The sequence below is a fragment of the Varroa destructor genome, unplaced genomic scaffold (assembly GCF_002443255.2).
Source record: "Varroa destructor unplaced genomic scaffold, Vdes_3.0 BEIS01000001.1, whole genome shotgun sequence".
Taxonomy (NCBI): domain Eukaryota; kingdom Metazoa; phylum Arthropoda; class Arachnida; order Mesostigmata; family Varroidae; genus Varroa; species Varroa destructor.
In genome coordinates, this window is record NW_019211454.1 from 39158387 (window position 1) to 39182217 (window position 23831).

At 41.5% G+C, this 23831-nt stretch overlaps 1 protein-coding gene and 1 long non-coding RNA gene across 9 annotated transcripts in view; both read right to left on the bottom strand.

The window, feature by feature from the left end:
* Window positions 1-23831, bottom strand: part of LOC111247518 (rho GTPase-activating protein 4-like) — a 136400-nt gene that overhangs the window by 65183 nt on the left and 47386 nt on the right. The window lies entirely within an intron of this gene.
* Window positions 883-13980, bottom strand: LOC147758621 (uncharacterized). Its single transcript, XR_015321516.1, has 3 exons — window positions 13742-13980; window positions 5776-5863; window positions 883-3490 (listed from the first exon to the last, which is right to left on the bottom strand). It is a non-coding gene; the product is annotated as an uncharacterized LOC147758621 (long non-coding RNA).

Genomic DNA, 23831 nt, shown 5'->3' on the forward strand with positions numbered 1-23831 from the left:
TGTTTCCTCTTCTTTTTCAGTGTCTTCGTTACAGTTTCATAATTTGAATTTTGACGAATCCCTTACCTAGTCGACAATGGCCGAGCTCTGTTTTATATTATTCCCTGTGACGCAGTAATCCGCTCTGCCCTTTGAAGATCTGAGATATAGTCACCCCCTTTTGTGATTTTTGAGCTTTCAGTAGTAGTCGTAGCAAACTGCCATTTCGATGAGTGCTTCCTTACTTAGTGTTTCTATCAATTTTAGACGCATAGGTGCCACCGCCCTCGCCACTGAAAAGTAAACTCAATCACTGGGTGCTGATTTTTAACGCTAAACGATATAGTCGTCTGCTAGCGGTGCGAACTAGCGGTTGTTGAATTTTTGTGATCCTTAAAATGGCTTCGGATGAGCTAATAGGATAATGGCAGTTTACAAGCACGTCTTATAGCGTAAGCGAGAGCCGGCAATTTTCGGTAACCTGTTCGATTAGCCAACTTGATCGTTTCTCTAAGCCTTTCTAACACACCTAGAAGCGAGGATAGCTGCGGGACGTCAAACACAGGCACCCGTGCAATTGCTCGCACGATCATCCAGCCACTATACAATGTAGCACCAGGCCGCGTATTATATTTATGTATTAGCATTCTCTTGCAGCGCGTTGCCTTTCTCCTTATTTCCCGCATGCCGGCTTTCGGAACGGCTTCCTGCGCAGCATTATGGTCTTTTAGGCCTTAGTCCACGTGCCTGTTGTTCCCTCGAAGTCCTGGATTGCTTATTCCATAATTGACAGGTGTTGTTTTTGCAGCTCTTGGCCAAACAGCATCGGTCGTTTATCGTCTTTTGTATCTTTGAAGTTGCAGCCGCAGTGCCGCGAAATCCACCAACTGCTCTATCCTGACTTTATAATCATAGGAGCAGGGGTAATGTCGGACTATTTAGCCGTCAGAACAACAACGATAACTGTATTGTCCACAGGGCGCAACAGCTTTGAGTATGAAATGCCAATTCCGAATAGCAGCTTTGTGACCGTCAGCACTAATAAGGGCCTGGGGTGCGTTTCCTATTCAAATGTGGGTCGTCGGCAAATGCAGAAAGGCAGCCAGTCGTAGTCGAGCGCAACGTACCTATGACTACGCTATGCTTGCCAATGGTCCTAACTATCAGCCAAAGAAGCCGTCGACTCCAATGCTACCGCTCCATCCGTCCGTCCCCTTATGTTCTTTACCTTCCCTCATGAGCTACCCAGTCTGGTAGATTTTTCTGCTGGTTATTCAAAGTCTCTCTCTCTTCGGATGCTTTATTATTTTTCTATATATTATAGCTTTATATCATACCGCAGAGCGCTCAAATGTCAAGGTCTTCTATCCCCCCTCAGCTTTCACCCTGAAAATCTACTTCACAGATTTCTACAGTGTTCCTTGTCATTACTTTCCATTAATAGCATCAGCAGTGATAAATTCTGCTTAACTGCCACTGTTGCTATAGCGAGTGTAGCATCGATGCAAGTTCGGCTCAATCAGCAGAAGCACTAGGTATTTCCTGAAACGACTGGTACGGCACGATTTACTCCGACGTTCCTCGTTAAGAAGCAGGCTTACGGCGTTGGCTTCATTCGACCGTCTTTGGGCGCCCAATTTCACTAGTTCCACTTGAATAAGCTCAGGTTTCCGTTTTCTGCTGTCTACTTCCGCTACCCTGTCTTCCGCTTCGTCAACCGTTCTACAGGACGTGATGTCGTATGTCGGTGACAATGGTCTGTTATCGGAGCGTTTCGAATGACACGTACGAAGGCACGTAGTCGGTAGTCAAATCATAGAAAAATAATACCAGGTAGGGAGCGTGACCACGATGTTATTATATTCCACTACTATTAACGCAAGCGTAGCACGTATCGAATAGTATTTTGAAAATGATTGCGGTCGTTACTTGATATGCGTGGATTAGTATCGATCTTATGTCTGCTTTGTTTGATAGATAATTAATCGTAGATGCTGAAGACGTACAACGTTTTGCGGAAGTGTACGAATGCCCATCGAAATAATGACGCTTTAACTATTATTTAATATTATTATATTGAAGCGGCATGGGCGTACTTTAATTGTATACATACATAAAAGTTATTGTAAAGCGCCCGCTTTGTTAAAATACACATGCGTAATAACAATTAAACTAATGCGACCCAACAACGGGTGCTTTGAGAAAGTCGCTTAGTTAAGTAAGTTACGCATTAGTAAATAAATTTTTCAAATTACAGAAATAATTTACAGTGACGCTTTGCGTCGAGTGTTTCCATGAATCGGAACTATTCGTTTCGTTGATACCCGAACGGGCCTCTACTATCGCCACGCGCGCGAATTAACTCAGGATAGCTGCTCTCATTCCTTTTCGTCATCCGAGGTACAGAAACACGAAAAACATGGCATACCTGCACGTAGCCTTTACTCTTGCCGTCCCGCATCAGCAAGAAAATCGAAGATATTCTGCACATGGTATCTGCACGATATGTGAAAAGAAACACGACAGTTAGTGCTTATTTCGAATAAGGTATTTTTTATTGTTTTCTTGCTTTTCATTGATCACATTATTTTCCCACCGCCCACATACTGACATCTGAACTCGCATCGAGCAACGTAAAACGATAGACTAGCTGCAAAAGATCTCCATAACCTGCAAGCGGTGCTTGAACGTTCCTTCTTCGTTCAACTAGAGTAGTCCGCTCCAAGAAATAGCTCGTCAGAGATGACGCAAGCCAGTTCTCGAACAGATTCAGTTCCATCAGCCCTTTCCACGGCGGTTCTCGCCATTAAAGTCCCGGCCAAGCGCACCGCTCGCTGGGGACAGACGATGAAGCAAGGAAGTTTAGCTAGCGCGCTCTCATTTCATTCGTGTGTGTGTATTCCTGTTGAAATTTCACAAGTTGGATGGAGCAGTAGCTTGAGGAGGAGTTCTGAACGCGAAATCTGCTGCTGGCGGCGATGGTCGAGAAGGGTCCGCGTCGTATCAGAATGGCAACAACAGCAGTATCCATGGCTGAAACGACGCAGACAGTAATTCAACGGTGGCATCTCGCCCTTTGGCGCTGTGCTGTCCTCCAGGTTGTCGGAAAGGCGGAGAGGTACTAGGCTTCCACGAAACGATGTGTGGAGAGAGGCCAGTGGAGGCTCGTAGCTGACAGTCACGACTTCTCCTGTTACCGCTACTATCGCCGGTAGCGAGAGGGCCGCTGTACGCCTTGATACTGAATAGAATAGTCGAGAGCCAAAGACCGACGTTCTCTGACGATCCACAGGTGGATGAGGGAACTAGTATTCTGACTGGCTTGGAAGAGATACGGCGAATCATGACCGCTTAGGGACACGGCACACACTTCCCCATAAATTCCATCCTATTTCTTTTGAGCTATTTGTTTCGTTAATGCTATGCCTCCGTTCGGCTGTTCCTCTACCCTCTTTCTACCAGACGGCCCCGGGCGCTGTCGGCTTCGACTTCGTGGTAATAGAAACAACAGCTGCAACGGCAAAAATCAATACAAACACCTGTCTTATCCTCGTTTATAGTTGCGGTGTCAGTCATTGCTTTCACGCTTTTCGTGAATAGAGATTACGGCTCATAGCGGTTAAGGGCGAACCACACGTTCTGAGGAGAAACTTGGCCACGATTTCTCCATTACTATAATGTAAGAAAGCTGACTTGTCGATTCCTTGCGATTTCTTAATCACTACATATGTGGTACACAGTTAGTAATTCCGGTTATTTCATTATGGGTAAAAGGATCACTTGCAGTGGTTACTTGTTGCAAAGGATGACGATAAATATTATGATTAACATTCAAATATATCCGCGTTGGCAGACGCCGATTAATCTTCATATCTGCTTAATGGACAGACCAACCAGATGGGTATTTACTGAAAAGTTTACCCTTGAGAACGTATTTGCGATTTTTACTATCGTCCTTACTTCCGGCGGAGGGTTTATTGAAGTATATCGGGAGGACTATTTGTAACGGGCTGCGTCGGCTAAAAAAAGACTAGCATAGAAACCTCAATAGCTTTAGCTTCTCAATCCGACGTTGAGCGATGCATTGTCACTTCATTAATTTGTTCCAGTGTTAGACTATGAGAAATTCCATTGCAAACCAATGAGTTGTCCGATTTTTGTTTTGGAGTGGTGGTATTAGGAGCAGGTACTTGGCCAAGGTTTGTGCGTCCACCGAAGACATGTGCATACAAGGACAATAATCGCCCTAATCCAACTGTCCCTGAGCCCTCGTAATTTAGGTCAGGATTCGTGCAGAGTCAACGTGTATACGTTGAGAGTTGCAGGGCAAATTAGAAGTAACCTAGACACTCGTTCCGGGCAATAGCCGCGTTCTCGTATAACACTTTTCGCTGAATTTGAAGAGATACAGGTGCGTGGAGATTTTTTTAATAGTTTGCTTGAAAAAACCGGAGCGAAACGAACCATATTTTTTACGTCCATTCCACAGATGCATCATCGGAAATGATGATTTAAATATAATTTTAACTAGCGTTATATTTTCGAATAAAAGGACACAGAGGTTGTCGTCGTTGTTGTTCTGGCTGTCCTTAATTCCGTTGCAGCTGTAACTTTTCATCTAATTTTTAATGATTGCAAACAGTGATTGCTCGAAGGATAAATGGCAAATTCTATAATTTCTTGATTGTTCTGCACCGTATATTATTCAATTCTTTATTCTTCTCTTGCGGCCTTCGTCACGCAAAAAAAAAGACTTTGGCCTTTCACTCGTATGGACAATGAGGGGGACGAAGACTATGGAGATAATGCCTCTGTTTGCACCAACGAGTAGTGCTCCGCAACGACAAGAAACAGCACCTCTACCTCCCTATAATATTCGCATGCACGGTTTGCATTGCAAAGTAAAATTCTTAACTTTTGACCGTCTATTTTCAATGGTCCTGCTACCTCTAGCTTCCATATGCATTTCCGAGCTCTCCATGATTAGGGCTATCGAATTAGCGCCTTCAAACCAGAATTATGTCCGATCAGCTAAATGATTTCTACGACTCACTGTCCCTATTCTCCAGTTGGAAGACAATCTGCATTGAACAGATTGAATTTGGACAAACACGAATATACGTAGCTTTGCGAAACGATACTGGCTAATATAAATAGGTTTAAGTCAGAGTGAGCACACATGTCTTCGTTGCGAATTAATTTTTTCCTAAAAATTGGGAAGGAAACAGTTGTACGCAGTCCAGCCGGCTGTTGTTTGTGTACAACAGGATATTGTTCCCTATTCTGATACGTCTCGATAGATTGGTGTATATGATCTTTGCTAACAATATAAATTATCTGTCTTTCGATTCAGCACTAAAATGTATAAAGAAGTATTGATGAAACTACTTCATTTATTTTCATCAGTGACTAGTAACGCTAATCCTTCAGGGAGACTAACCCAGATTTAGGATCACGTTTGCTCAGCTAGCCCTAACGGCCTCTTGATGCAGATTTCTGGAACATGAGAACTAAACATTTTTTCTTCCAGTCTCATTCTTCGACTGACTCGTTAATAGGCAAAGATTCAACCTGAGATATAGCTACAGATTGTACCCTTTGAGCTTTGGTAGTTTCTTGTACTACTATCTTTAGTGAGGAGTAATGTTATTACAAAATACGATAAGAGTTATATTATGTTTCCATCTTGGGGCGTATATGTTGGCGTGAAAAATCGCAATGGTAGAGTCTAACCTTGTTGGTTAGTGAATATGGCTTTTTATGATACGCTAATCGAATCCTTATTGAAGTACTTACCAGTCTAGATTCGATAAATTATCTGGTTAAAATTTAATAGCCATGAGATCCATGTAAGCGGCGCTCCCTGTGGGGTAACGTCGAGATACTGTGAAATACAGACAATCATACGCCTGTTTATTACATAGCCAATTTATACTTACGTATGGTACTATTTTAATTGTAATTACAAATACACCATAGAGAAGAGGCAAACGGGGACGACAGAAAAAAGATTTCGTGTCTTGAGCTCTACTTGACGATACGTTTGTTTGGAGATGGGCGCAAGAAATCACGAAGCGACACCTCGTATATCGAACGCTTATGAACATCTTCCACTTATAATTAAATAACTTTTTGACGATGTTATAATGGTAACCCGCCCCAGATTAGAATATGCTAACGAAACTTTGCGATAAATAGTATATTTTCATATTTCTTTTAGCTTTAATCAAATAGGATAAAGCTTTGATACAAAAGAATACCGTTCGTATGGATACTGGTTATTCATTGCTGATCTGTTACGAAATACCAATAGATACCCCAACTGAAGAGCATTCGACGTGAGAACCTTTCTTCAGAAGCTCTTGAGGAATCCACGATATGAAGCGTTACGAAATAACGCCATTTTTATTGGATTAGACCTAGGCTCGTTCTTCAGGTCATGTGATAAATAAAATTTTACATTATCTCTGTCCTAGACAACCTAACTAAAACGTGGTACGAGTGAACAACTAGTAGGATAAAAAAAAAATAGCCTGTCTCACGGTATAAAAAAGCTGCTAAAATCAGGTAAACTTTTATTGGCCGAGTCACTTTCGTTACGTAAACTAAATTTTATATATGATTTTGTACAGATGGAAAAATCTTGCACTAGCAGAAAATTTCTCCAATCCAAAATGGCTTATACAGTCAATATACTTGACGGAAAAAAATTTTTTGCTTTTGTTAGCATCGCGTTGTTTTTTTCTTACCTAGATTCTGTGCGATTTTAGGTACACTTGTTACTACGATTTACGGCCCCAATAACCGCGTTCATTTCGTCGATATTCAATAGTGCAGAATCACCCATTAATCATTTGATCACTATGAAACGGTCAGTTATAGACTGGCCAAAGGATTTTGTTCTCATAATGGCTTATGGGCCACTATGTACAGAAAGCGTTCTTAAGTTCGCAAGTCGTCCACATAGAACCCAATCTTGCAGTCTGTTTAACAGGCTGAATATGAATCACAATTTGTTATTACAATAGGTTATTACATTGGCCCTTTGTTCTCTATGCTAGCTCGAGTACACCTGTTATAGACATATATTGGTTTAACCTATCAGGACTAGAGGTGGCCAAGTTCACTGTAACTTAAATTGCAGTCGATTCTTGGGCATCTCGATCGCGCTAATAATAACTCTCGACGCATTGCTACTGAACGGGGCCGGCCGAACCGTTATCTCCTTACGTATAATATATACATTGCTGCTAATCTCTATTTCGAGCAGAATTCTGCGATGGTAATAGGCAAACAAGAATCTGCCGTGCTTACCACTGTCGTCACCGACGCAAATTCCTCCACCAGCAGCAACAGGCGAATGCGAGAGCAGGGTGGCAGGATGCTGTTGCAAGCAACTCATTTAACCAACTTGATTGTTGCTATCTGACGACACACGAAAACTGGCGCTTGTGTGTACGATAATATACCGTAATACAGATTGAAGAGGGCTATTATCACAGATAGAAGACTTTGCCAGGTGATGGCACTTTGTTATTAGTACCCTAACCGTACAATCTATATATATAAATATATATATTTATTAATCAATGAGACTGTCGTAGCCATAAACCTTCGTCACTATTGCTATCTTTATTACATTGGCTTGTCTAAAAAAAAAAGACGATACCTAAAGGGGTGGAAGCGTTTGTAAATTGCTAAATTTGAGCTTTAGCGGAGCATTGCGAAAAGGTCATGCATTGCTACTTCTTGACATTGATATATGCCAACATGGCACTTTCTGAACCTTGATTCATGGCTATTAGGTTCTTTAATTTACTACTTCAGAAAATCCTCTTTTCTGAAGAAAGAGAAGACTTTTCTGAGACGTATTTTACGAATGGGTAATTTTCTCTCACTGTTTTGACTGATGCAGAGCTATCACACAACAACAGCTAAAAGATTAGAACGTTTCCTCATCCCCTTGACAACAATTCAGTGATCATCTTTGATGAGCCAAAGGCTTCCTGCGTATTATGACTTCGTGTAGCCATATATACGTATATAGCCATATATAAGTATAAAGAACTCATCTGCTCTAAGTAAATACAAGCGTTAATTTCTTTTAGGATGCCACGTTGCATGCTCGCTTGCCTTTTCTTTCCCATACCACACCCGATACACGTCTTGCATATATTGTTGTCGAATTGTACTCTTGCAATGTTTTTATACTGTCTCTAGAATATATATTGTGATAGACCAAATCTTGTGGTCGAGTATATAAATAAATCTATGTTTATGACAATGCAGGCGCAGAACAGGTGGGGGTAGCTTATTGGGAGTCGCCTCCAGTGCTGTTCGACCAGAGAAAGCCCAGCCGATAAGCTTAGGTGTACGAGCAGTTCTGAATGAACAGAAGCGCGTAAAGACTTTCAAGGCTTGATTTGATTTCCAGATAAGTGCAAAAGAGACGTGAGAAAGCTTCGTACAGGTCACACTGCATTAACGCCTTCCATCGGAGAAATTCGGATTGCCAGAGAAGGTTTTCTATTACTATAGATAAGCTAGCGAGACGGCCAGTGCGTTTGTGAGTGCTAAGTGGTGTCTGCTAAGAAAGCTGAGTTTCTGACTTCTAGTTTAGAGTCTTCTTAAGCAGCAACTGAAAAATGGAACCTGTCGCTATTTTTTTCACCACGGCAAGTATGATTTTATATGTCGAGTTAGCCCAGGTGGTTCAACACAATATGGTAGAGGAGGCCCTGCTAGTTCCCCGACATGTATAGCGGGGGCCGCGACGCTATCCACCGGCTTGATCACCTCATACATCTACAACGGTGCGTATCGGCTGGAAAGCCACGACTCGACAGCAGTAAGCGGCGTACTACGAGAAACCTAAACGGCCTTAGATATACGAAAGTTTAGCGCTAGGTTTTATGCTTAATTTATCTTGTGATACCCATACTTCTAAATTATCTAGAGAAACCAAGCTCATTTTACTTAATTAATTAGTTGTTAAGAAAGCTCCGTTGATTTCCTAACTAATTTCGACAGCTTGTCCAAATGTTGAAATCGCGAAACCAACTACCAATGCTTCCAAACTGAAGATGTCCGCTGCAAATGACGGGTTCAAAAAAGATTTCCAGTACTTCCTCTATGGTGTTGCTACACGTTTTAATGTTATACATTACGTTTTAACAAACCTCTTAATATGAGATTAAAAACTGCGCTTTATGGTCATCCCGGCAAACTATTTGCGCTAAACCATTTACTCAGCATTATTAGGCAACATACATAGAAACAGTTTCGTTTGTAACAGTGCCTTCCTGCATAACGTCTATGACTGTCTCTATATATTAGATCAAGTAAATGCTGGCGCCGTATGTAGGCCGCTTTTTGGCCTACGGTACGCTTGACCTCTATCCCCTGATCCAGGCACTTGGTCACTGATTACTTGGTAATTAGGTAATGTCTCATCAAACTCCTTGAAAGCATGTGCGAAAAAAATGAAGTTGCTTTTTTGACGTCTAATCAAAGACTTACAACAACGGACAAATAAATAGAATATGTCCTCTTTAACAAATTCAGACTGGAACAAAATTTGAAACAGCTGTCTGGAAGGCCCTGATTAAACGTCAACTTGTTAAGCGGCTGTACATGTCGGGCTCTGTGTACAACCTAACTAGGGCAGAGCGACAAATAATTCAGGTGTGTACAGTCTTTTCTTTCTCGAGCTATATTGTAAATCGTCGGAAAATCACTGCAACCTAAAAAAACTTCATATTGATTTCGCTCTACCGCAGCATAGCCAAGCTACTTTAACTAAAGCCAAAATGGCAGACAGCACCGGACATGGATCCGTAGCATAAAATTCGGGACGTATAGGCTGTCACACAAACATCGTACGACCCGGGCCAACATTGAAACAGGATTTCTGCGGGACTATCATGCAGTGGACGGTCATTCTTACGGTAAGCGCGAGACACCGCTAAACTATCCATAATCCGAAAGCTGCTAGCCTGTAGAACCTGAAACGGTGCGAACTTCGAGTCTCAGTAACCTTGCTTTCTATCGATACTGCTTGTCCTACTCGTAGAAAAGGAGCAGCAGCAACAGCCTCTGTGTCAATAAAAATGCATCTCCCAACCCGAAACATATGAATTATTTATGGCTCTGTCTGCGATGCCCTTAAGGGCTTATTGGGCAAGTGGTAGATTGCAATTGTGTGGTAGGTTGTGGATTTTTGCTGTAGAGTACGTCTCGAGGTAGATATGCAACAACTACTCGATTGCTACAAGCAAAAACAACAACAAACTACGAGGCCTAAGAGGCATTACGTTCCTATTCCTCACCAAGAAATAGATCCGCCACCGTCTCTAAAGTCGAATGCTACAACAGATCTGGGATACACGAATTAAGTACTTTGTTGTCAAGGGGAAATGGGTCGTTATTGATTGTTGTAGAACAGCTTGTCTATATGTGTGGCCTTCTATTATACTGATAATAATTGTTTATATTTTTTATAGCTTTGTTCGTATTACTATAGGGGCTGAATTAACACTGTTCATTGTAAGCCAAACTACATGAATCACTAATTATGTTTATGACATCCACTTTCCCATACAAACCTCAAATATTCTGTAGTAGTCTAAGCTATCAATCGGTAATGACCGGCTTCCTACTTCCTCTTTCGGTTGATGACAATGTATACTATGCTGACGGCCCACTAATTACGAGAAAGACTTGAAGCTCATCTCTGAAAAAATATAGCATTACGTTTGTAGTACGCTGTTAATTCTTAAATACCAATTTGCAAGTGTTGACAAAATGGGTTGTAAATTCTCAAAAGCATCCCACATTCAAAGATAGCTGGTCGCCGCCAGATACACGCAGGTGATCGGTAGGCCAACAGAAACCAACTATTCACCTGTGTCTACGTCTACAGGTACGCCTATGACACTGAAGGAGGGAGAATAAATTGGTAACTCAAGCCTAGGTCATATCTACAATTTTTTTAAGGTCATTTTGGCGCCAAAACAGGTTTGAATTTCGTACACGTGTAAATCACTCAACCCCGGCCTTCGTTATCGTTTAGAATAAATAACGGCCCAGGCTGAAGCGGGTAGTCGAAAGGCAAAATGATTGCAATGGTAAATTCTTGCAGATAGAAAATTAAGCCATGTAAAACAACAGTCTCTTTAACCTAGCACCAATAACAGCTTCGCACCATTCGCATTTAATTAATTCCTAATATTTCGAAGAAAACTCTATAGCACACTAATCTTTTTGCGATAATAAAGATGCATACGTACACCATAATTCCAAATGGAAATATCAGAAAAACTCAAGCAGTTGATGAACTGAACCTCGGATATAGCTCAGATTGAAAACAAACAGAGCTAGCAGAACGGAAGAGGCGCCCGACCTTAACAGTGATTGAATAGGAGGCCTAATTATTTTTTGCGAAGTTAGACGGCGAGACTTGGGCCGTTTATTCGTATCTTCTTTTTTTTTGTGTAGAAAACCACCTATTTTTTTTCATATGGGGCTAGTAATGTCGATGCAGCGTACCAGTACAATACCTAATGCTATTCAGCGGCACGTTGAAAGGGTAACATCTGTTCAGACTCAACGCAACGTCCTTTCCATAGATTCAGACATAAGGACGCCGGAAATGAGTGTTGAAAAGGGCAGCTTTCGGTGGTCAAAGCCGGCAGTCATCCTTACCGATGAACTCTCGAATGCCTCTAGTGCGGCCATCGAAATTTCCGATCAAAAATCTAGCCGCAGTATGTATTCTTTAAGAGACATTTAAGGCAAATTGCGTAAGCCGTAGGACTATTTGTATTATTACAACTTGACTGATTCGGTCCTAGGCCGAGATAAAATACTTCCGATAGTCCAATAGTCACCGATACGAAATGAAACCAATCACTGCTAATAAGTGATGCGATTTTGTCAGATGTGCACTTTCTTCTTTCCAACATTCGATTATAGGAGCAACGGTAGTTCCCCTGTGTTTAAGGTAAATTGTAGATTAAAGCTATACCGTACTTCGAACATGAAACACAATTGTCTAAACAGAGCAGTGTCAGCCATCCGATCTGAATAGTGCTGCGATGCACAATTTACCAGTTATGATAATGACACGCAAGAGCCCCACAATGGCGGCGTTCAAGTACCATAAGGTGTACAATTTTTCTTCACACGAGGCAAAATGTTGAAATGGAAGCATCCAGAATAAGTTTCGTTGAATTAGCCTCGAAACTAAAAATCCCGAACAAGGATACCGTGGAAACCGGCGGCCCGTAAAGCTTTTATGAGCTGGGCAGACCGGTTGCTCAGTAGTACTGACAGCAGGACCCTGATCTCTGCTGTACAGTAAAAATAGTTTAAAAAAAAAAACTAAAAGATTAGGAAATTCAGCTTCTGCTAGACTTGAACGAGACAAAAGTTCAATATGACACTCAAGGTATTAGGGGATATGCAATAATTGTTTGTCAACGATTATAGGTGCATCATCTTCAAAGAAATCTGATACAAATACTTGGAACCTACGATATTCTAAACCAGGACTATATGATAATTAGGTAATTATAAATCCTAATAGTTAAAGATTTGGCAACCTTTTGATCTACATATATTCAGTGTAGTTTGTTAAAAAACATTGTTCTGGAGATGTTAAGACGAACAGTTGGCCGTTCTTTCTTTACAGTAGCTTTACTTGCACCACATATTTCAGACCCGTTGAGCAAAGGCACAAAGAACTATAGATCCACGTAACGCAACGTTTAACACAATTGTACATATAAGCTGCACTTAAAAAGCACTATAATCATTCGGAACGGATAATGAATTTCCTCTTAACCATTCCATATATATGCGGCAAAGTTCACTACGTATGTGACTATAAGTTTAGAAGTTTTCTGTATACTTGTAGGCAACATGTTAAAGCAGCTTTAGGCTTTCTACTGTGTCCTTCAAGACCCACAGTGTTCCTTTGTCATTTCAAGCATTTGTCTCGTGCTTCGATTTTCATCTTATAGAAAAATCTACATTAAAACCCGTACAAACAGTATCTATGCAAATATTAATCATACAACATTATTTTACCAAATATCAATCAGGGGGCAAATCGATACTTCTTAATGGTATTTTTATCAATAGTACCATCATGCAGGTGCATAGCATTTGTGTTGCTGGATTTTAACTGCGCCGCAAAATATGCCAGTGTGATATATAACGTATCAAATATTGAGAGCACTATTATATATTTTCGTATTCAAACGCAAAATAACCGTTATTGTCATTTTTGTGTGTCCTCTGTGCCTACTGCAATACCAGTCACCTGACACAAAAACTAGCCTGGGACACCATAGCACCCCTTCGTTGCCACCCGTCATTTCATGCGCCATTGAATGAGAATGAACTATGGCGTCACTTTTAAAGTGTCTAGCATTAGAAAACCGTTTGGCCCTCTTTTGCGTCACTACCTCCGGTCTTTTCGGTGCGCTGCTACAAATGATGAAAACATTACCGTTATCTTTTTCGCTGTTGCCCGCTGTAGGCTGAGCCTCTCGTCACTCCGCTCGGATCTCTACCTCAGCTGCCGATCTGTATATGCAAGCCCCAAATGTCTAAATTCTGTGCGTTGCTTTAGGAATTCTAGCGCTCCTGTTTGTCTTGTTTCTTCTGCACCAGCGTCCACCTCATACAACTAAACTCCTACTCGTCTACTAGACACGGCTACGACCGTCGAATCGAATGTGGAATTAAGGCCACTTACCTAAGTCGATTGCTTCTTATGAGTCAGCCGAAACGCATACAGCCAGGAGGAAAGCATTGTCACTCAGCACTCTTTCACTGTGGACTTTTCGTTGCCAGTCGACACAAATATGGCCAAAACCTGGTAAGGGCAAATCGCTACGACGATCATTTTGCGATAGCAATCGTCAGCGCAGCCACCCCGTTAATGCGCATGGCAAATAAACACAACAAAATAAGAGACTGCTAGGCAGTAAGCCGGCGGCGGTGTGCGCTTCGAGCGGACTCATCTTGCGACTCATGTCGCTTTTATAGGACGACTCAGCGGAATAAAAAAAGGGCGGTAGAGATTCAGTTCAGGCCAGACCAGGCCAAGCCAGGGCAAACTATTGACGAGGTATCTAGACCTCGGACATAGCCCGACTGAGAGGAAACGAATAGTTTTGAAGTTGTGTACGAACTCGTTATAAAAGACCCAATCTTCCATGAGCGGCCAGTTGTTGAACACAAACGTTGATACATACGTTGGCAATCGCCTGGTATAAAAAACGCCAATTGATATGGGCGTACGTATATCTTAGCGCAAACCGCATTGTTTATTTTCAAAAGAGCGTTGTGATCTTATTATACAGTTTATTTGCAGTTTTCATAATGGCTATCGACATAGTACCAATTCGAGCAAATGAGACTAATTTTAAATCGCAATTTCAACATATATGTCACAAGCCTCTTAACATATGGCAAATTTAAGTATGTAACAAACCTTCCCATTTACGGCAAACTCGGGGATCGGTAAACGTGCAGCCGCATGTTATGCCGCACCTAGGCATCTAGGACAACCATATTGAGCGTGGAGTGAATTGCAGATCGACTTTTTAATTTCAACTCAGCTCTCCGAATAGTCAAACCACAGGTTGCCCATTATTAATTAATTAATAGTTAAAAAGTAAATTAAACTTAAGAGCTTAATTAAGTATCGAACGTACTCGAAGCGATTGAGACAACGATACGAAGAGCTCAGCTTCACTTAGTGATTATAAGAACGGCCAACGGAGTTATACCATGCAGTTTATGGAAAAAAAACAAACGAAAAGCAAATTTTTTACAGCTTAATTTTTCATGAATGATTAGAGAGAGAATTAGCAGGACATTTTTTCGGCTGTTTTACACTCGCAACAAGGCGGATTTAGCACGGTCAACGGCACGCAGTGTAATAAGCAGTCATTTGCACAGCCCAGCCTGAACCTCATATCGAACGGAGCAAAGTTTAACGCTAGCAGAACCTCTCGTAGCATCAAAAGCCGTCGGGCCGTCTTCTGCAATTTAGAAAGGCACGAGGTGGAACGTAGGCTTAAGACACAACTTCCAATAGGTGTTCCATTCCGTGTAGTAGAATATTAGGACGCGGGCGCTTTTGTGCACCGTGACTAGGCAAAAGCGCACGAGAACGTCAAATTAGGACAATACAATAATGTATATTTTAACCCAGTCAGTATTTGAATCCTACCAACGAGAACTGCTTCTGAGTACAGCGATCTGAAAATCTTTAAACTACTTCATTGTGCCATCTTTCCAATGTATACAAGTCGCATACAGATACATTGAAGTTGATTTGCTCGTCGAAAACTAACTACATTTTAAACATATTCTTTTTGTTATTCTAAATTGTGTGGATAAATGCAGCGCTCGTACTACAACAGTGGTTGTCTCAGTTGTCTCTGAAATTCTGATGGGGCACTTGTATCATAAATCAATTCTGGATAATAACTGACAATGAGTGAAAATACCCATGAGAATATAGAATCACCTAACTGTTGTTGAAGCTATGAAGACTGTCGGCGGCACAATCAGTTATCATGGCTTCTTCACCAATGTTTCAAAGCAGTTCGTCTTATTTCCGGGGGAAGTTATGGGGCCAATGAGTGCGTCGGATGCCATATGCATGATAAACGAGACACAGGTGATACCGTGGACGCAAACATTTATAGAGACTATATAAAATGTTAACGATCAAAGGCATCAGTATGAAACATAATAAAATCTAGAATCAGTTAACAGAGTATAAACTATGAACTATTTCAATAACAAAGCATCTCATTGCAGCCAATGAAAGGCAGAGCTTTCTCTCATTTCGCTCTTCTTCCAATGACACTCTGTCTCGGTCCGTTTTTCACTCAGGTCCTTCCGCCGATTCAGTCATTGTCCTCCTCCTCCTCTCTCACTCCGCCATGCAGTAAGCTATATATTTGCTCCAGATACCAAACGCCTGTTCATACATAAGCGTCCCCTGCACAGAACAAAGTAAGAAACTAATGGCACTTGCGCATAGATAAGCTGACCGCCTGCCCTTACAAATCATAGATTGCGATATCTACGTAGTCCCACAGGTGTTTTTATTAGTGCCAAGCGCCACTAACTTGGCACTTGGCACTAAAAAAACGCAGTCGATTGTCAGACGAACTCCGGTCGGAGCCCTGAATCGCTTTTTAGGCCGGATGGTCGGGGCTAGAACACAATGGTGATGCACCACTAATTGCAATGATGCTATCAGTAGATCGTATCACTAGAAGTATTGTCGTTGTGACGGTACTATATATCTAAAATTGCATACATGCACAATCTACTAAGGAGCATCGTCGCCGAGAATGGAATATTCAAAAAATATTGAGTGGTATTTACTGGAACACGGTAATGAAGCCTTGCCCGATAGTCTTCTGAAGCAAAACAGTTGCAATTGCGAGCTCAATAGAACGACGAGTAAGTCGGATGTTTTTTTTTTGCTTTTGCCCGGTGAAAGCTTTAAAAATGGCACTTATTAACAAATGACAGAATAGTAAAGTAAAAGCAAATGAATGCAGTAATACACGAGAACGACTCCTAAGGAAATGTACGTATTCTTGAAGGAAACGTTTCCGAAGCAGAAAAACGTTTCCGCGAAAATCCGCAAATTAACCTCGGAAAAATGGCTGGTTATATGGGCTAAGAATTTCCAGAGGATACGGGTGCAAGAAACTTTTCGAAAGGAACTTTGGCGATCTTATAATCGCCCTGAAATACGAGAACATCGCTTAACTTAGCTATCTGCATTCGAAGCCCGGGAATGGTCTTGATTTGGTTAAACAAAAACGAAGTTCTTATCGTTCGTCGAAGTTTACGTTTTACTGCGCTGCTGTTGGAAGTCATCCACAGTAGAAAAATGTTCGCCAATTTAAAGTTAGAGTTACCGCCCGACGATTTCAACTACTCGGCAAAATATGCGATCTTCCGTGAACAACACGGTAAAGCTTTGTTTAAACTACACGTTCGATCCGAAACGCCATAGCGCCTTAGAGCTGCTGGTAATTTCCTTTGACAGTTATGTATCCATTTACGATTTGCTACGCATTATGTTTTTCTTACTCACTATAACTTCAGTTACAGAGGCAACTACTTTTTCCAGCGAGAAGCATTAGTTAGCTGTCTGCTACACGCTCTAATAGTAAGTGGTTTGCGACGAGAGCGATTGATCTTAAATTTAACAGCAAATGGAGAAAAATTACTTTCTAAAAGTGGGACCTCCGTCTGATTTGAGTCAGCGGTGGCATAGAACTTCTTATTTCAATTTTACAGTTACGAAATATTAACTACTACATATTAATACGTTGAGTTATGCACTAGAATAAAGCGAGGCATCCGAGTTTACATTAGGCCAATACAGGCCCTCTAAAGCTGACTTAATTATTAAAAAGGCGAACCCTTAAAAGGAAATTGAATTTAAAAAAGTTGTGGCACTTTTCGGATCTGTGTGTGCTACTTGAACTGAGAACATGACGCAAGCGTCTAGATACGTATTCTATAGCACAATCAATGCACTAACGAAGAATACATAGATCCAACATCCGTTTTAAGAGTAGGCTTTTTTTGCTGATCGACACCAGCAAATGTCCATCGATATTCCTAGCGCTGGAAAACATTTCGTCCATCGGCTAAATAAATCATCAGTCACTTCGAATCGACGACCACACCGGCGCTAAATGCTACACTCTTTAGTAATATCTCTTATTTACTTCAGAGACGTTTCAGCTACAGATAAAATTGTGTTAGGGGGCGCCTCACGCATACCACTGAAGTATCACACGTACATGTCTGTACATTTGGGTGCAGTGCACGTAGACGATATTTTCGACGAACATAAATGTCGAAGTTCTAGCAGGCTTTTGTATACAATGGAAACGGGACTTTGAAGTAACTGAGTTTTTTCCGGCAGCGTACGCCGGAACGTAAAATTATGAATTATAAATCTATACAAGAAGCACACAGATGAATGAACACAATATGTGTTTTACAAGTTCAACGAATAAGCCTTCAAACCAATTCATTGAAGGCCCAACAACGTCCAATCAAAACGATGCGACTTGCTTTCTATGCTAAATTTACTGTTTACCTCAGTTAATAATTGTTCGTTGAGAGCGCCGGCTGTGGGAAACCTACCTGAAACGTTTATAGCTTATCATCATGTGACCATGTCTTCCTGTACCTTATCTTTTTCGGCATGATTTGCTTTTTCCGTTTATTCAAGCACGTACGGGTTACGGTTTCAACGTCCGTTTTTTTTCAGATACATTTCTTTCAAGTTGATGTTGTTCCGATGCTATAAATCCTCTTTGCTACCTGTGATCGATGTCTGATTATAATTTTTTAGATGTACGTTCGCCGTAAGGCCATCGCCATGGTTTGTTCTTACCATGCTCGACCAAGAAGCGATACGATATCTATCTGTTGCGTTATAACGATTTCTCGAAAAAATCGTAACGGAAGCATCCAATTAATTCATTAGTTTGTGTATATAGGTAAATAAAAGTAGTCACAAAATTATATTATCATTTACGCGCACAATTAGATGGTATTCTTCGGTCTTGTACCAATAACCCTAGGCACAACCGCCGCGTAAGCACAAGCTGTTCATTAAATAAACGCCATATCTGTAGTGCGATAGAGTGTACTTTCAGTACGACTAGTAAGAAAAAGCAAAAAATGAATCGTCAAAGCCAAAAGATTACTGAATTTGACGTTAACCAAAGTTATTGGCCAAGCTGCAAGGGTAATGTATATGATGGTGTCCTTGACCGTAAAGGAAATCCGCTCAAGAAACTACCAATTTCTTGATTCGATAACTACAGCCAATGTCGAGGTGTGCATTAGCGAACGAGGTCTCAATAACTGAACAAAAAGCTCCGGTTTAGCAAGGCTGAGCGAGGCACGGGGACAATCGCACGACTTCAACGAGTCTTTATCCTGAGTTTTTGCTTGAAGCAATAAACGATTATCAATGGGAAAGGCCCGCGTGCCAGGAGACTACTGGCAGGCACTAGCGCGGACGGCTTCACGTCACATGTCCGAACAAATACGTAAAACGCAGGCGAAAGTTAGGGCTCATAGCAATAATCCTAGGCGTTTTCATAGCTGTTGCTATATAAGCACGAGATATATTTAAGAATAATTATTTACGTATATACATATATAGACGTTCCGCGTGAATAATTCCTTATTGAATTTACAAATTGTGCATCTAAGGGAGAGCTGTTTCTTTAAGTAGCTTAATCTTCATCTTTACGTTTCTATCTTGTAGGCTAGTAAAATATTATATTAGTAGGCAAAAAAGTCTCGACGGTTTGATTTTGTACACACTGCACAAGTATAAACGGCCCAGCTATCAGTTATCCTCTTTCATATGATTCCTACGAGATTCAATGCAGATACGCGTCGTTTTTCATAGCCATTAAAACATGAAAAATTAAAGTTTTCAAAAATCTAATTTCTGCTCTCACTGTTCATGATCTTTTAGATTGTTTCGAAACGTTATGTTTTCCGGTATTTAAAGCATCATGAAGGACTAGATAACGTCCGATGCATTATCATAGTGAAACACCTAGGGATAGTGCAGCCAAATTTAAGCCTACTTGCTTCATAGCATTTGGGAATCTCTTTTTTCGTGTTCTAGATAACATTTTTTACATTGCAGCTCGCCGTTAAAGTGATATTTAGCCGATTTTGCTTTCGTGCTCACGCCGACATCCTCTCGCGTTTCGCCACCTTTAATGATACGTTAGAACAAATACGTTAACGCTCCCCCGAGACTTTCCTAAAGCCTTTTCACCCACAGCAGGAAGGGCAGCTTTTCAAAATGGTCCTATATCCTCTACTGTAAACTTGTAGAAGTTCTCCAGCATAAGTTATTATTTTTCCACTTTTCCGTCTATGCTCGCTGCCAGATTTGCCAAAAAACAACAAATGTCCTGAAGGCTGTCGTAGGTTATGAAAGCCTAAGTATTAAAAGCTTTTTGCAGCATTGGCATTACCTAGTAGCACATTTCATCAGTTAGCCGGATACGATGCGAATCTTTCAGTACTTTAATATTATATATATATATATATATAATAGAGAGAGAGAGAGAGAGAGAGAGAGAGCTTTTTGTGCACTCAGGGCGCGACCCCCAATAGGGTCCACACAGGCCGTCAACCACAAATACACACAAAAAGCTTTCTCTTCATTTACTCCCCTTTACCCCATGTACCGTGCTCTTACTGTTTGACCGATTACGGAAAGTCTCTCTGTGCTCTTCCTAGTTTTCATTTAGTCTATTTTCTCCGTCCTTTTTGGGTCTATCTTTACTCTTCCCCACTTTGCCTTTCACGCAAAAGTTGAAATTAATGGAGGGAGCTGCCCTGTTTCTTCCTATACAAGCCTTCCCTTGCTAAGGAGTTACCCTAATCATTCACTTTGCTATCCTCCGTCGGGCTTTTAAAGCCTTCGTTGGCCACAGGCAGACCGCGCCAATCTACAACTATACTTGGAAATCGTTGCCGATCCTGAGAATATCTACACGTTAACGAAAGCTAACTACGTCAACACACGCAACAGCATACGAATTATTAGCAGAAAGAGACAAGTTGATGAATACCATTCACAGCAAGCTATTCGCCGCCAGCTGCCGTCCGCGGGTATTACCCCACTGTGACACTTCGCTCTCGTATACCTAAAAGCAAGCGTGCAATATGTGCAAAAACATAAAAAGGTAACTAATTAAACTAAACGTTCTGTTTATTATCTAGACGAAGCTCGAACAGTTGCAGATTTGAGAAGCATGGCGAAGCTAGTACCTGCTACTTCCATTTAGCATTCGTTATAATAATGGGGTAATTGCACAAGTGGCATACGATTTATGAAGCACGTGTTCACGATCTGCACTGATATCAATCGATGTCACTATAGAGTCACTTTACCTCTACACGCATGCAGTTGTAGAATAGCCAGCTTTACAGTACTGTGGTTATGCTAAAAGCAGGATGTTTTCGGTTTTCGAATATAAGGTGACCACAAATCAATGCCGTCCAACGTACGACGCTCTGAGGAAGCAACAATTATTACCTCTAGAGTGGCAACAAGTAGCACCAGGCAGCAGTAGTACCATCCTACACTATACATAGACACACATATATATACTGTATAGCATTATACGCCATTGGCAAACAAACTAGTCCACTGCACCTCACGGAAAACTTTTATAACTAAAAAATCTAGGTGTTCTATCAGCGGCAACATGTAAACATTGTGCAGTTCTCTCGCAAAAATCTCATCGCATAGCACACAGCGACATATTGCACGAAGCAGCAGGTAGAATGCGACTCCTGTGTCTTTAAAGCAAATGAACTCGGTTTCAAACCGAAGGCACAGAAAACGCATTATCAATGGCGGATGCGTGGGTGCACAGACAAACGGACGTGTCTGACTCGACTACAAAATTTCTCAGTCAAGTCTAGAAAAACAATGCCTTTTCGAAACATCCCAGTTCAGACCACGGACGACTCTTGACGGAAGGCATCGGTGCCGATTCGACCCGTAACGATGTGTCCTATTTCCCCTAAAAACAGTCCTCTACCACTAGTACTTGGCTATAACGTCACAACGGAGGCGGCGGCGGCTTGATGGAATAGTTCGCGTCGCCGAGAGGAAACGGTTTTAGTCATAACGAAGTAACAGTAATACATTCGATTCGAATTAAAAGCTTTTATCCTATTCTATTGAGAGCAGAAGCGCTATATCGTCTCTATTTTAACTGAAGAAATGCGACCTTTACGTTGCGAGGAATAAAACGACGTTGACCGCATGATGTTATGTTAAGCAAATGTCTCCTCGTCGTAACCTGCCAGTAGAAGCTTCATAAAGATGGCTTAGCTAAATGGCGGCCGTCTTAACACGGTTCCGACGCAACCTAATTGAATTACAGATACCATAGACGAAGCCAAATATATAGAAAACGGTGTAAAGTAAACAACGATTAGATTTTGTAACAGGTTACGTACGTCCGTCTTTGTCGCTTTGCCCCCCATCCCCACAACACATCTCGGCGTCTGCAGCCGTGTGTTCTGTCTCACTCAGCAATAAACATCCGAAAGTATGAATGTCATGCAAGACAGCAAATTTCTTGTCGGAAACAATTTTCTCATTGCAGCTAAAGCGTCTTGCCTGGACTAGGTAGGTACAGCAGTATCGAGCAGGGCGCGTGCTAGTTGCACTGATAAAAGAGAAAGACAAATTTCGTAAAGTCCTTTGAGGACACCTAGACAAGAATGGTATTTTCTCTGGCCATTTTTCACTTGTCCTGTCCTATTTCTAGAAGTTGCAATTTTCACAAAATATAAGACAGTTAAGAAAAACAAATGATATAAAAGAAAACAATCGCATACCGTGCTAATTATGGTGCTTACTATAATAGTTTTAATGCTGCTAATGATAATAATGGCAGAGGTATAACATATGGAACCTCTACTGCACAATCGTTCTAGCTGTGTGTAACATACGATTAAAAGAGCAACGGTAGTCACAGAATCGGTCAAATACTGTTCATCCATTATCTCCGAGTCTCGGAAGTGGGCCTGTAATGGGCCTTGCAGACAGCGTACCATACTCGCCTCTTGTTTTCCTTCCTAATTAACGAGACCTACTTCGAGGTGGCGGCACAATTTTCGCCATTGCTTGTGTGTGTCCCTTCATTTAACCACTCGGCCTAAGTTTCTGAATACCCCAGCTATTCTATTGTTTTCTGCTATTTCTGATGCCGAAGGCGGAGTGCGACACGAGAATGTAAAATATATGGGGAACGATGCAGAGCACAGGAGCAGACGAGATTACTTATTCGTACACCGGAGCTGATGGAGCTACGGCGGTTACGTAGAAGCTGTGTGGAAATGGCAGCGGATAGTTCTCTCCTCTTCCAGCGATGAATGCCTCCTATGATAATACTATTTTCCCTGGACAGCAAATTCTGCCAGCTTGTGTCGTGCATGCTTGGCGCTGAAGACAGGAATTGCAGCGAAAATTATGTGAGATCTGCGTCCTTTTCCCGCTTCAGCTGCATAATACAGTACCCGCCCCCTTTTTCACAAAACAGAAGCAGATCTGAAGATGTAAGGAAGAACGCTAGTACGACTATAAACTCAACCTCGACGGTTTGACACAATCACGTACACGAAATAGCTCGATAGTACAACCCGCAGGCCGCAGTTCTACTGTTTTTCTCCAGCTCGAACCTTAATACTCTCAAGCCTGCCCGATGAGAGCCTGGAGATGATGGATAGAATTATTAGTTGCAGCATTGCTAATGAAGGTACCACCCCTACGTTACGTTCTTTTGTATTGTTCTCTCGAAAGTAACCTTAAAGTGAGTAGCCAGTATATGGTGGGGCACGTCTACTTGAAGGATAATGTCGACGTGTGTACCTAAATAGTTAGCTTAGACCTTGCGTTCTCTATGCTAGATTTTACCGTTACGACAGGGAAGTCACCAGCAATCTCGCTTAGTCACCTTAAAAAAACTAGTATATTACTATGATGTCTATATTTACGACAGTTCTAGGCTTTGAGTCATTTATGATACATTTAATCCATGACCATACGGCTTCAGAAAACGCGAAAAAGTAACCCTTCTAAGGTTTGCGGCTATTTTGGAATTGTATACTTTTTGTTACATTGTAACCATCAGGACTAAAGCCCCGAAGGTTGTGCAGTAGTTAAGCAGTCGCCCGTCTCTCTTTGGGTGTATGTATTTCCTGTCACCGAAAACTTAATATAT